A 12,205-nucleotide genomic window follows, 5' to 3' on the forward strand; every position below is an offset into this window, starting at 1 on the left:
GGGTTCACTGAATACATTATCAAGAGTTTAATTAAGAGGCATGCTCAGCTACCACATCTTATGGAATCGAATCCTACAGGCCGTGTCACTACTTTGAAACTACCTGCTATTATTGGAAAAATTTGATTACCTGGTTTCTTCATTGCAAGATGAAGGAAAGGACCTGTTGAAACATACCTATGTCACAGCAGGGAATATATCGATTGCTTGGGGTTTATCACGAGGAGATATAGTAACAGGAAAAATAATTGTAGCGAGACATTATTCAAATGGTTCAAATGGCTCTGAGCACTATGGGACTTAAATTCTGAGGTCATCAGTCCCCTAGAACTTAGAACTACTTGATCCTAACTAACCTACGGACATCACACACATCCTTGCCCGAGGCAGGATTCGAACCTGCGACCGTGGCGATCGCGCGATTCCAGACTGTAGCGCCTAGAACCACTTAGCCACCCCGGCCAGCATAGCGACACATGGGGAGGCTTTGTTGGCCTTACCTTCAGTCGGCCATGGCACGACAACCGGTTATTGGCAATTAATTAACCATGCGAGTAGCCATCCGAAGGCTTTAGAAGGCTCTTAAACTTGACGTCCCGAAGCATGAAGCGATCCTTTCAGAAGAAATTACGGCTGGTTTGCGACCCATAGCTCGTCATGAGTGGAAGGTAAAAATGTCAGACCATTCTGAACCAACTCACGAATATTTTGGAAACAAAATGCCAAGTCTCGAGTTGGTTCAGTTCAGAAACAGCACTCCATAATATTTGCAATGCAGTTTTAGTTCTAATAGTCTAATGAAATATCTGCGGAAGACACACCTGGCCTACACTGATAGAAAAGAAAATTGCAATTTTTTAACCAAATGCAAGGAATTTAGAGCAATCTATGTTGACTACCGATGGGAAATTGTCACGAAAAATAAACTGAGTTTTCTGTGCCTCTGTCCTGATCACTTCGTTAGTAAGTGTACGGCTGCCACTCGGAAGATATGTCATGGAAGGCACAACACATTGCTCCACAAGTCATCTGATGACTCCACAAGCTGCTCCTTGACCCATCTGGTTACTAACGAGAGACCGCATCGCAACTGTAATGCGCTGTTGGCTACAGCTGTTGTCAATATTAAGTACAGGGTAGGCAGACAGCGGTCTCGTAGGCTCGACAGGTTGGAACATTCCATTTGGTCTGTCTCTTGCTAACCCCTACAGTATGCCTGCCAGAACAGATATGCTTTTGGTGAGTGATGTTTCCTTGTTTCCTTCGATATTCTAGGCAAGGAAGACTACAGAAAGCAAAACACCTCGCATTGATTAACACAAAATTTGAGCGAGTTTTATGACGGAGAATTCCTCTAACTGCTCGCAAGGCTCTGTGCAAGTAAAACAGAGCTCGTAATGGAAATCAGAGGTTTGCAGGCCAGTTCACTGAATCACAACAAGCCTCTCGATGAGTGGAACACCCGTGGTTTAATGGAGAATCCTGTGCTTGTCTTAAATCTTCTACTCTTGAGATTCCCGTCAACAGGTTGCATCTGTGGCAACATGTACAACAGCTGACACAGTCTTTGCGGGAGGTGGCCCAGTGAGTATTTGCGTCAGCTGTAGCAACGCAGTTTTGGGCATTGGAAGGAACATGGTCGCATCAGACCTAAAACCTCGTCCGAATCAAAGAAGACGTTTTCCCTCTCTTTATGTGGAGGCTCATGGATCAGTTGTTTCTGTTAGTGATAAAGGTGTTCGTTTGGTGATGCTGGAACCTGCCATTCGCAGGCCTGTTTGTGAAATTGTGACCGCTGCCTAAGCAGTGAATCAGTGGTGTGTTCCCTTTCATTCGTGTAGTGGTACACAATGAAAGCTCAACTCCAAAAAATGGCTCTGAGCACTATGGGACTTAACGTCTGAGGTCATCAGTCCCCTAGACTCAGAACCACTTAACTAACCTAAGGACATCACACACATCCATGCCCGAGGCAGGCTTCGAACCTGCGACCGTAGCGGTCGCGCGGTTCCAGACTGTAGCGCCCAGAACCGCTCGGCCACTCCGGCCGGCGCTCAACTCCAAATTGCTATTTACAGCAACAGTTCGTAGCACACAATCTCAGTTTGAGAATCTGTAAATGTTTTCTGTGGGATGACTGACTGCTATATTAATTTCTTGACCGTCATATCGCATGCAGTAATATTTTTCTTGTTTTTTGTGCCTTAAATATCAGTACTTTTCTTGTCTCTTACGCAGTGTGACAGTAGTATTTATTACCTTTTGTCTTACACGTTACTATCCGTCATGTTTTGTATGCAGTGTGACAGTAACATTTTATTCGTTTCAATTAGCCTAATTGCAAGTGAATTTCATTTTTATACGCCTAGTTAAATTTTTATTGTTTTCCTTGTTTGGGATTTATGTTTCCGGTTTGTTGCTTTTTAAATTCACTTTTATCTTGTAAAATGAGAAGACTCACATTAGAGTGGGAGTATGTTGAGTTTCCCATGTCACTTGCCTCTCCAAGTGCCATCAAGGGGCAATTTGCAAATCGGATAAGTCTGTCTGTCCAGGGTAATCTGTTCCCTGCCGCGAAATATTGCAGTTTTGTGTGCATCGAATTGTATTTTCCAGGTCCTTTGTTCACGCAGATACTGTTAAGCTTCCTTTGAGAGCGGATGCCTCAGCAAGCCTGGAGGCACTGCAGCGAGCAGGCGTATGTGCCGAACAGCCAAGGGTCGCAGCTCGTGGCCAACGTGTAATGTATTACTTAATATCACTTCTTGCTCTTGTAAGGTAGTACGGAATAAAGTTTTTCCACATAAATACTGTGTCCTATGTCGTCAGTGGCGAGTGGAAATAAGGGAAGGTCAGTGAGTCCTTTCGTATTGTCAGCTCCAAACATTCCCGGCATCATACATACAACACTTTTAAATATCTGTTGTTAGGAAGAGCTCCGCTTACAGCTGCTAAAATCGTTGTTTATTGGACACGACTGGTTTCGTGGCTTCAAACCTCATTATCAGTTAAACCTACACGGTAAAATGCAAAGTACAGTGTCACCACATTTTGTGGAAATTAAAATTAACAAAAGAATTTCTAAAATACACTCACAACATTAAAAGATCATAGCTATACACATCTCTCTTAATCAAAATTTACTATTCAGAGAATAGTATTGACGAATAGTATCGAGATCTAGCGTTGACGATATTCTCTGAATAGCAAATTTTGATTAGGAGCGATTGGTACGCCTCTGATCTTTTAACGTTCGTAACGTCCCCATAGAAAGTTATGAATGACTGTGCTGGTAAACTTCTACGTTATTTGATTTTCAAACAGCTGAGCAAAACTGAACGTACTCAGACATTTCTCTACTAAACTGACACACAATATTATTTAGCCCAACGCAATGTGACTTTAAATAATCCCTACAAAAGAATGGCCCTGACTCACAATAACCTATACCTTTCATGAATCACTTACCTCACAAAAATCTTCGTTACTCGAACTACTGCAGTACAGCGAGCGCCAATACTGCCAGCTAAATAAAAGAATGCAATAACTACTGATAGGCATAGTTAGCAAATGAAAGATTTTGATAGAGCACAAACAATGTATTTACCTTAATAGTGTTCAAAAGTCATTATATATATATATATATGAAAATCAATATATATATATATATATATATATATATATATATATATATATATATATATATATATATATATTGATTTTCATACAGAGCGCTATGTGGCGTTACCAACATAAATACCTAAACAGCCTACTTACATAGTACATAAAGACCTAAACAGCCTACTTACACGTTGTGAGTATATTTTAGACATTCCTTTATTAATTTTAATATCCACAAAAATGTGGTGACACTGTGCTTTGCTTTTTACTTTGTAAGTCGCGAAATCGGTCACGATTTAATAAACAACGATTTTACCAGCTGTGAGCGGAGTGCTTGCAAAAACCATGCCTTGCAACAGCTTCGGTTGTCCGGAATGTGGTTCAAGTGGCTCTAAGCACTATGGGACTTAACATCTGAGGTCATCAGTCCCCTACACTTAAATCTAATTAAACCTAACTAACCTAGGGACATCACACACATCCATGTCCGAGGCAGGATTCGAACCTACGACCGTAGCAGCAACGTGGTTCCGGACTGAAGCGCCTATAACTGCTCGGCCACAGCGGCCGGCTTGTCCGGAATATAAAACAACTTTTAAATATCACCTTCACCTTGAAAACCTGTCACTGCTCTATAGATGTCAGTTCATAAGTTACTTTTCAGTGCCCTGAAACATTCCCCTTTATATGAAATCTGACCCATAACAGAACAAACGCAATGTGACTAAAGTTTATTAGATTCAATAGTGTCAAGGGAGTTTCTCATAGAGCGACGGAATAGCTGAGCGAGAGGGTTTAACGTAAGCTAAACCAAACTAGAAACCATAATTCTTGCAACAGGTCTCACGTAGTTGCTCGCTATCTGTGTGTATGAATTACGCTTTACAAGTGTACCTTGTGCAATGCAAATATCTTTGCACTCTGTATTCTTCAACCCTAATGAATTGAAGAGATGGAGGTACGTTGTAGAAAAATACCGAAGTCTCCGTCGCTGCTACAACATGCCTTTGAGTTTCACTAAAACTCGAACTCAACTTGACTAACTAAAAACTTCACAATAAAAAAGTGCCGTGACTGCTGAAGGCAATTCGTTCTCTCTGTGCCTGAAATATAGAGAAAGCGAAAAGAAGTTAGTTCGAGAAGGTAATTCTTAAGTGAACACATCTAAGGAATTGAATAAAGATCACAGGAATCAAAAATAAATTCATAAGAATCCAAAATTATATGAATAACGAATATATATTGCTCAGAAAATGAATACCAAATTTCACGTTTTAGATACAAGTATCCTTCAATAGACTAAATGAGTTTATTTCACAGAAAATATAGGAAAGACAACGATAATCTCCCTATATTAATAGTGGAAAAGCAATGAGATGATCAACTTCAAAGCCCGGATGATTAAATATCAATTGGGTATTGATTCCCATGTGTTCTATCGGAACTATGAACACGAGCAAAGAACCAATGTTTTCCATGTTCAATACGACTGCAAAGTATGATGTTCCACAAAACACAAGTTCGCAAATACAGCGCAGTAAAGTAACCATTCATTTCACCATAATTTCGAAAGCTGTCGCTTCAACGTGCCCATTAATTCACTACAAGACAAAGCGTCTTTACGAAACACATTGGCACTTCCTCACAGCAATCAACTATACGAGCGAGAGGGATGACAGAGGAACAGCATGTTGCACATTCGGTGCACAGAGCCTCAATCAGATGGACAATGGCCACCTTTTGGGACAGGGAGTAAAAGCGAGGGATCAAGAGCACACTTGTTTATCCGCAGTGTTACAGAGGAGAAGCGTCGTGCGGCGCTCTTCATGGAGGTTGAGTCTGTGTTTCCGACGCCGATTACATGCTAGGGATGGGTGATTAGCTATTGTTAATCGATTAATAGCAATCATTCTAATAATCGACTACAAATATACCGATATTTCTTTAACGCCTATTAATTTTACATAATCAATTGTCCATACGAGTAATGATCTCGGTTTTCTTTTATTATCATTAAGTCTGAAAGCAGCAGATGTTTTATTCACATCCCGCTGGATATATTACACACTTGCTGAAAACTTCATGTGCGTATTGGGGTATCATGCAACATGAAGTTCTGCCAGTAAGAACAAACAATACCACAGACATCGTTAAGGCTATCCAAAACGTACGTGATGGAGAAAAGCATTTGCCTTGTTTTATACACACACGCTAAATTTGGTATTTGAACAATTAGTTTTGAAGGCGATACAAATATTTACACAATATAAAACAAAATATCAGTGCTTCAGATGAACATCGGTAACTTCAGAAATGTGCTGGAAAATGATGAAATTCTTAAGCTCGTTAGGGAGTGACCCACATGATGAAACTCGACATTCTTAATGCTTCAGCGTTTCATGTCTTTGACAGATACGATGAGCACTTCTTTTCTGAAGTCATCTGGAGGTGCAAGTATGATCAGTGGTTAGGCAATTCACGTCATAAAAGAAGCTATTACAATTTTGCAGTTATTATACCAACTAACGGAGGAAACTAGTGGTGAAAATTACGTAACATCAAGCAAAGTAATACAATATGCTTATTTGTTGTCAAGAAAGTTTGCCAAAGGTCTTTTAAGAACATGGAAACTTGGAGGAGCCTAAATTCGTAGCGTTCTGCACGATTCTAGACCCTGCCTTAAGTGGCTTCATTTTCAAGATCCCATGAGAGTAAGTACTGTGGTCAGCACATTAGGTGTTATTGTTTGAAAGAACGAGACGGTGAAAGTAGCCGAAGTCGAAGAATCACAAGCACGCTTATCGGCTACTGCAGAAAATGGTTTGTGAAGCATTCTTGAAACTTAAATTCCGTACAGCAGGAGCAGGATTTCACCACAGTAACAGCAAATAACTAGACTTAGTCTCTGAATTTAGGCTCTACTTACAACAGCCTGTACTCTGCTAGGAATCATATCCTTCGCAATTCTGGAAAGTGTATTCTATTCTTCATAGTGCAGCGCGTAAATGTCTGAAATCTCTCAAAGGCCGTTGTCTACGCCAAGGGACACACCAACAGCTTCCTATTCGAGACTCAGTGGAAAAAAGGTTACATAAATTAATGTTACTCAGTTAATTTCCAGAAAAATTTTTATGCTTGTAAGAACATTTACCACAACATCTGTTTTGAAAACAACAATATTAATTACCTTTACTTTCTTTCGCTTACGCCATAGTCCCGCAGCGATCACAGAGTTGCCGTGGTTACAACGGATTTGGCACTGTTAGTGTTAGGGATGGCCGGATGCCCTTCCTGCCGCCACCCCATACCCCCCCCCCCCCCACCTCAGGACGGAATCAGTGCACCCCAAGAGTCTGCATCTAGTGTAAAGCGTGGAATAGTGCGGACGTGTTTCAAATGTCTGCGACGCGTGTAACTGAGGCGGAACGTGGGGACCAGCCCGGTATTCATCTAGTGGGATGTGGAAAACCGCCTACAAACCACATCCAGGGTGGACGGAACACCGGCCCTCGTCGTTAATCCCCCGGGCAGATTCGATCCGGGGCCAGCGCGCCCAACCACGTTAGCGCTCTCGGCTACCCTGGCGGGTATTAATTACCTCTACTAATAAGTGTTAAATATGTATATAATTGAGCTAAAACTTAAAAAATAATCGTGTATGCCATGAAATTGAGCAACTATTATGTTCCTGCCGCACCCAGCTAATCGCGTTGGCGCTGATCTTGCGCTAGCGCTTGGATAGAGAGTGTGATGGGAGGCGTTGGAGGCTGTGAGCCTGGATGGGGCGGAGCGAGATGGTAGCCGGGAGTCTTATGCTGACCAGCACTCATGCCGGAGCATGGATTAACCAGCTGGTGAGCCGCAACGAGCACTGGGGCCTCGGACTGCAAGTGGCGTTCCGCAGTGGTGACAAGGGCCTCAGACCACAGCAACTCGTGCCAATAGCAGAGCCGTTGACGAGCCTGGTGTTTGCCTTTCGGGCAGTTGCAGCAGTCTCTTGGTGGAGCACCAAGAACGGGAAACCTTCTCCAAGCTGGGACGCTAGTGAGCCGTCTACGAACCATAGGGTCAGTGGAGGTCATGGCCGCTGTGAAGGCACAAACAACCCAGTCTGAGAGTTGGTGCCTTTCTCCTATCGAGAAGACTGCGATTCCAGTTAAGCCGTGGTGAAAATTGCTGTTTTGAAGAGCGCGCCGCAGCGCGATGTGTGAGGCAGTCGCCTTCCGTTTCTGGCGGTGGCGCCGCTGTGGCAATCGCAGCTTTGGTGTCTCCCTCTGGTGGGAAAGGGGAAAGGTTGCCTGTTCACGTGCATTTAAGGGGCGCTATGAGCTCGCCAGTTGGTCAGTCTGGGTGAGTCTGGAGTCAGTCTGGGGTCAGTCTCTCGTCCCCAGCTTGCTAATCTGTCTCTCGTCCGAATTTGTGGGGCAGTGAGAGAACTCAACGAGTGGTCGCCCGGTCGGGGGCTTAGTTCCTGCAGCTGAGTCTGCGCGTTAGGCCGCCAGTCTGTTCGAGTTGCTCAGGCAACGGTCATTGGAGAGGTTGGATAGATCGGTTGATCGGTTGCGCACTGAGACACAAGATGACTAGTCCGCCTTGAGCGTCGGCGCATGTGAGGTCGCCACGTGAGTCCAGTGGGCCGCGCCGTACAGCGAGGGATAGTGGCTTCGCGGCCGTCACGAGAGCAACAGTAGGCAACGACATCGGTGTGGCCGGTGCGAGCTGCGACGCCGTGAGACGGGAGATCGGCGCGACTTCCTGCGTCCGTTCAAGCCGCTGGCAGCGGACGGTTCGGGAGGGCGTTTTGGGGGTGCTGCGCCAGGTCTCCGCCAGAAATCGCAGTTTATTAGAAGTTAAGTGATTTCTATTGTTGCCTTCCTAATAACATTTTTAAGCACCTTACAATATTGTTTGTAATGGGCTACTGTAGTTTCATTCTGACTACTAACATTTTGATATAATTCCCACTCTTTTCTACAAGATATCCTTATCCCACTAGTCAACCATACGGGCTGCCCATTACTGCTAGTACCCCGTTTAGAACGTTCTAATGGAAACCAACTCTCAAAGTGCATGAGAAATGTTTTAATGAAAGTATATATGTTACTGGCACTATAAACATCCTGCTACTCTTGTTCCTTGACAAGGTTTAAAAAACTCTCTATTGCTGTTGGATTAACTTTCCTAATTGTTAGTAATTAAATGTGACATTTGTTTTAGTACTAAAGCCTTTTAGGGTTAAGATTTGTGAATCATGGTCTGAAAGGCCATTCTCCGTTTTACTGACAGAGTGCCCATCTAGTAATGAAAAGTATATAAAAATATTGTCTATGGCTGTGCTACTGTTCCCCTGCACCCTAGCTGAAAAAAAAACCAGTCTGCATCAGATCATATGAATTTAGGAGATCTACTAACATCCTTTTCCTTGCACCATCATATACAGAATTTATATTGAAGTCACCATATATAACTAATTTCTGGTACTTCCTCCAAAGAACCCTCTCTATCTTGAGCAGAAATGCTCTGAAGTCGGAGTTAGGGGTCCTACAAACAACAACAATTAGAATTTTAGTTCCGCTAAATTCAACTGTCCCTGCACAACATTTATATATATATGTTCAGTGCAGTGTCGTGATACGTCTATGGATTCAGATAGAATACTGTTCTTTACCGTTCATAGCGACTCCCCCACCCCGCAAGGAACTCCCTGAAAAACAGCCAGCTAATCTGTATCCTGGTAAAGGAACCCTCCGAGTTGTCAAATTATTTAAGTGATGTTCTGATATATAACAATAATTTCATAATCAACATCTATAAGCAGTTCACTAACTTTACATCTAATGCCTCTTATATTTTGATGAAATATGTTAATTCCTTCTCTACTGAGAAATATTACATCCTAAGGAAGGTGAGCCCTTAGTTGCGGGACTTCCTTTAAGCAGTTATATCTATTAGCTGAATTCAGTCTAAAAAAGATGCAGCTGATGATCCCACCACCACCACCCACTACACTGTCAACGACGAGCTTTGCCAGCCTCCCCTTCCCATACCTATCGAGGTGCAGGCCATGCCTAGTGAATCCCGATCTACTGATAGACCCAGCTGGCACCACTGACATGTGACCCAGTCCCTCTGCCATCAGCGCCCTCCCTAGCCCAATGTTAACGCGCCTATCAGCCGCATTAAAATGAGGCCGATCATGACGCTGAAACAGTTGCACGAAATGCACATTAGTGCCACCAGTTTGAGTAGCTATCTTTACCAGGTCACCACCATCATATTCCCCGTCCCCATCAAGACTCTTCCCTGCTCCACCCACTACCTGATCCTGTTTCATAAAATTCCTACATAACTCCCCTATGCTGTCAGTCACTTGAGTCAACCGTGCACTAGGCTTCACAATGCTGGTGACCTGGTACTCACTCCCCAACACTTCCTGTAACTGCTGACCCACAATCCTACCGTGAGAACTACCTAGCAACAGAACGTTCTTCTTTCTGATAGACTTAGCGACTGACCTAGGCCTCCTAATTGCTGATGACTGCTGCTAGATGTTCCCTACATCTACGAGGCTCCTCTCCACTCAACTCTGACCGTCAAATCTATTGCATATACCCAAAGTATAACTGTCTGAATACCTCCACTTCCTAGGTGCCTTCTTGCCAACTGCCAGATCCCATTCCCCACCACCTTTCACCCTCCTCAACCTATCTAGTTCCTTCTTTGCGCGTTGTAACTGCACCTGAAGGGCACGGATCTTACGCTTCTGCTCCTCTATCAACTTATTTCTACTAGATATTCTGCATTCCCAGGAGAGGATCTCGCTAGAATGCCCACTGGCTTCCCCACTGCATTCCCCCCAATGAATATACTTTGAGCAAATCCCACACCGAAACCCACTAGTCACAAACCTACGACAGAACCCACTCATGGTAAAATTTTACAGTTACTGAAAAAAACTATACGTCTACGTTACCGAAGTTCAGTTACACCAGTAGAGCTATTTAAGGAACTAACAATAGTGGTCTCTAAATTCTCTGTCTACTAAGAAAGCAACTACTTGTACAAATACTACTACATCACACCTAATACCAATGCCAACAAAACTTCATAAAATTATTAGCTAAAACCACGACGCGGGATACTGTCAAGCACTTCCCTTATTTGTGCGTCTGCAAAACGAAGAGCGAGTTAGTGAGTCCTCACTCCACCTACCCCATTACCTATCAAGAAGTAACTACAGGATATTTCACCAAATTATGCTGACAATTTCACAGCGCACCTCGTAAACCACTGGTGACGCAGTGCGCAGACACACCTGGAGTTTTTTGATTTTTCACAAAATGTGCTCTATGAGAACACGTGTTGGAAGTGTTTGTTTTCCACAAATGCATAAACACTAAATGAAATACAGATATTGGTTATTAGAAGAATAACACATACGAACAGAATCTACGTGCATCTCTGTACACCACCTTGCACCAGTAGGCGGGAAACTGATTGCTGGGCACATTGTAAAGCCCCCCCCCCCCCATGAGAACTGATCGGTCCTAAATGTAGGCAAAAAACTTTACTGTTGCAAGTTCAGTGGTTCCCTCTACCTTTATAAGATATGTTTGATGCTCACACTTTTTGTTTATTCTGCCATTTAATGGTTTAAATAGGCTCATGAATCAAAAGTTTTATGTAATAATTACTTCATCACTTGTTGCAGTTTATACGATGGTGCGCTAAGAGCACGAAACGGATTATTGATTATTAAGTATTGCAGCAGATACTGTCTTACATATGGAATTCATTTTGCTATTAGTTATTTGCAGTAATTAAGAGAGTCTGTAGATAAACAATGATAGAGACGTGTTTGATCTGTCAGTGTGATGTTGTCAATGACCTATGCAATGTTGGTTGGGAAGAAATACGTGGATTGCTAAATATCAGTTATTTGAGAAAAGGTGGGAAATGTGAAGGTTTCAGAAACTAAACACGCGGTATTCTTCAAGCATTTTGCAGGAAAGAGTACAGTATAGGTGATTCAAATAAAAGATTTTTAAGACAATCTCTTTCAGAGGAACAGCTTTCAACATCAGCTTGAGTAAAACGATTGCGTTCAGCTGATTCGAAATTTGATTTTAAAACTGTCTGTTTTGCGCAGAAGCAGCTGATGATGAATCTTTGATAAACAGAAGAAAAAACCCAAAAACTAGTGGCGGAGCGTTTACAGTGTTCGATCCTTCAGTTACGATAATATAACCTCAGTTCGTGCACAGGATAGGAAGGATGAAAGGGATGATACCGTTCAAAGATGTATCTGTTCCCTTAGCGATCTACACGCTGCAGCTGCAGGGTATCACGAAGATTGCTACAACAGTTTCTTCACAGTTTCAGTGCCTAAATCTAGACAGAGTGGACGCCCTGAGGATGAAGAAATTAATGCATCAATGGAAGAAATATTCTGTTACATAGAGGAGAGTGACTGCCAGTTCATCTTAGACGAATTGTTGGAGCTAGTTTTCGGAACATTACCTCGTATAAAGACAGTCAAGGACAGAACGAGAGAAAAGTACGGGGACACTATTGTTTTCAGCAA

This window comes from Schistocerca americana, chromosome 7 (genome assembly GCF_021461395.2).
Source record: "Schistocerca americana isolate TAMUIC-IGC-003095 chromosome 7, iqSchAmer2.1, whole genome shotgun sequence".
NCBI lineage: Eukaryota > Metazoa > Arthropoda > Insecta > Orthoptera > Acrididae > Schistocerca > Schistocerca americana.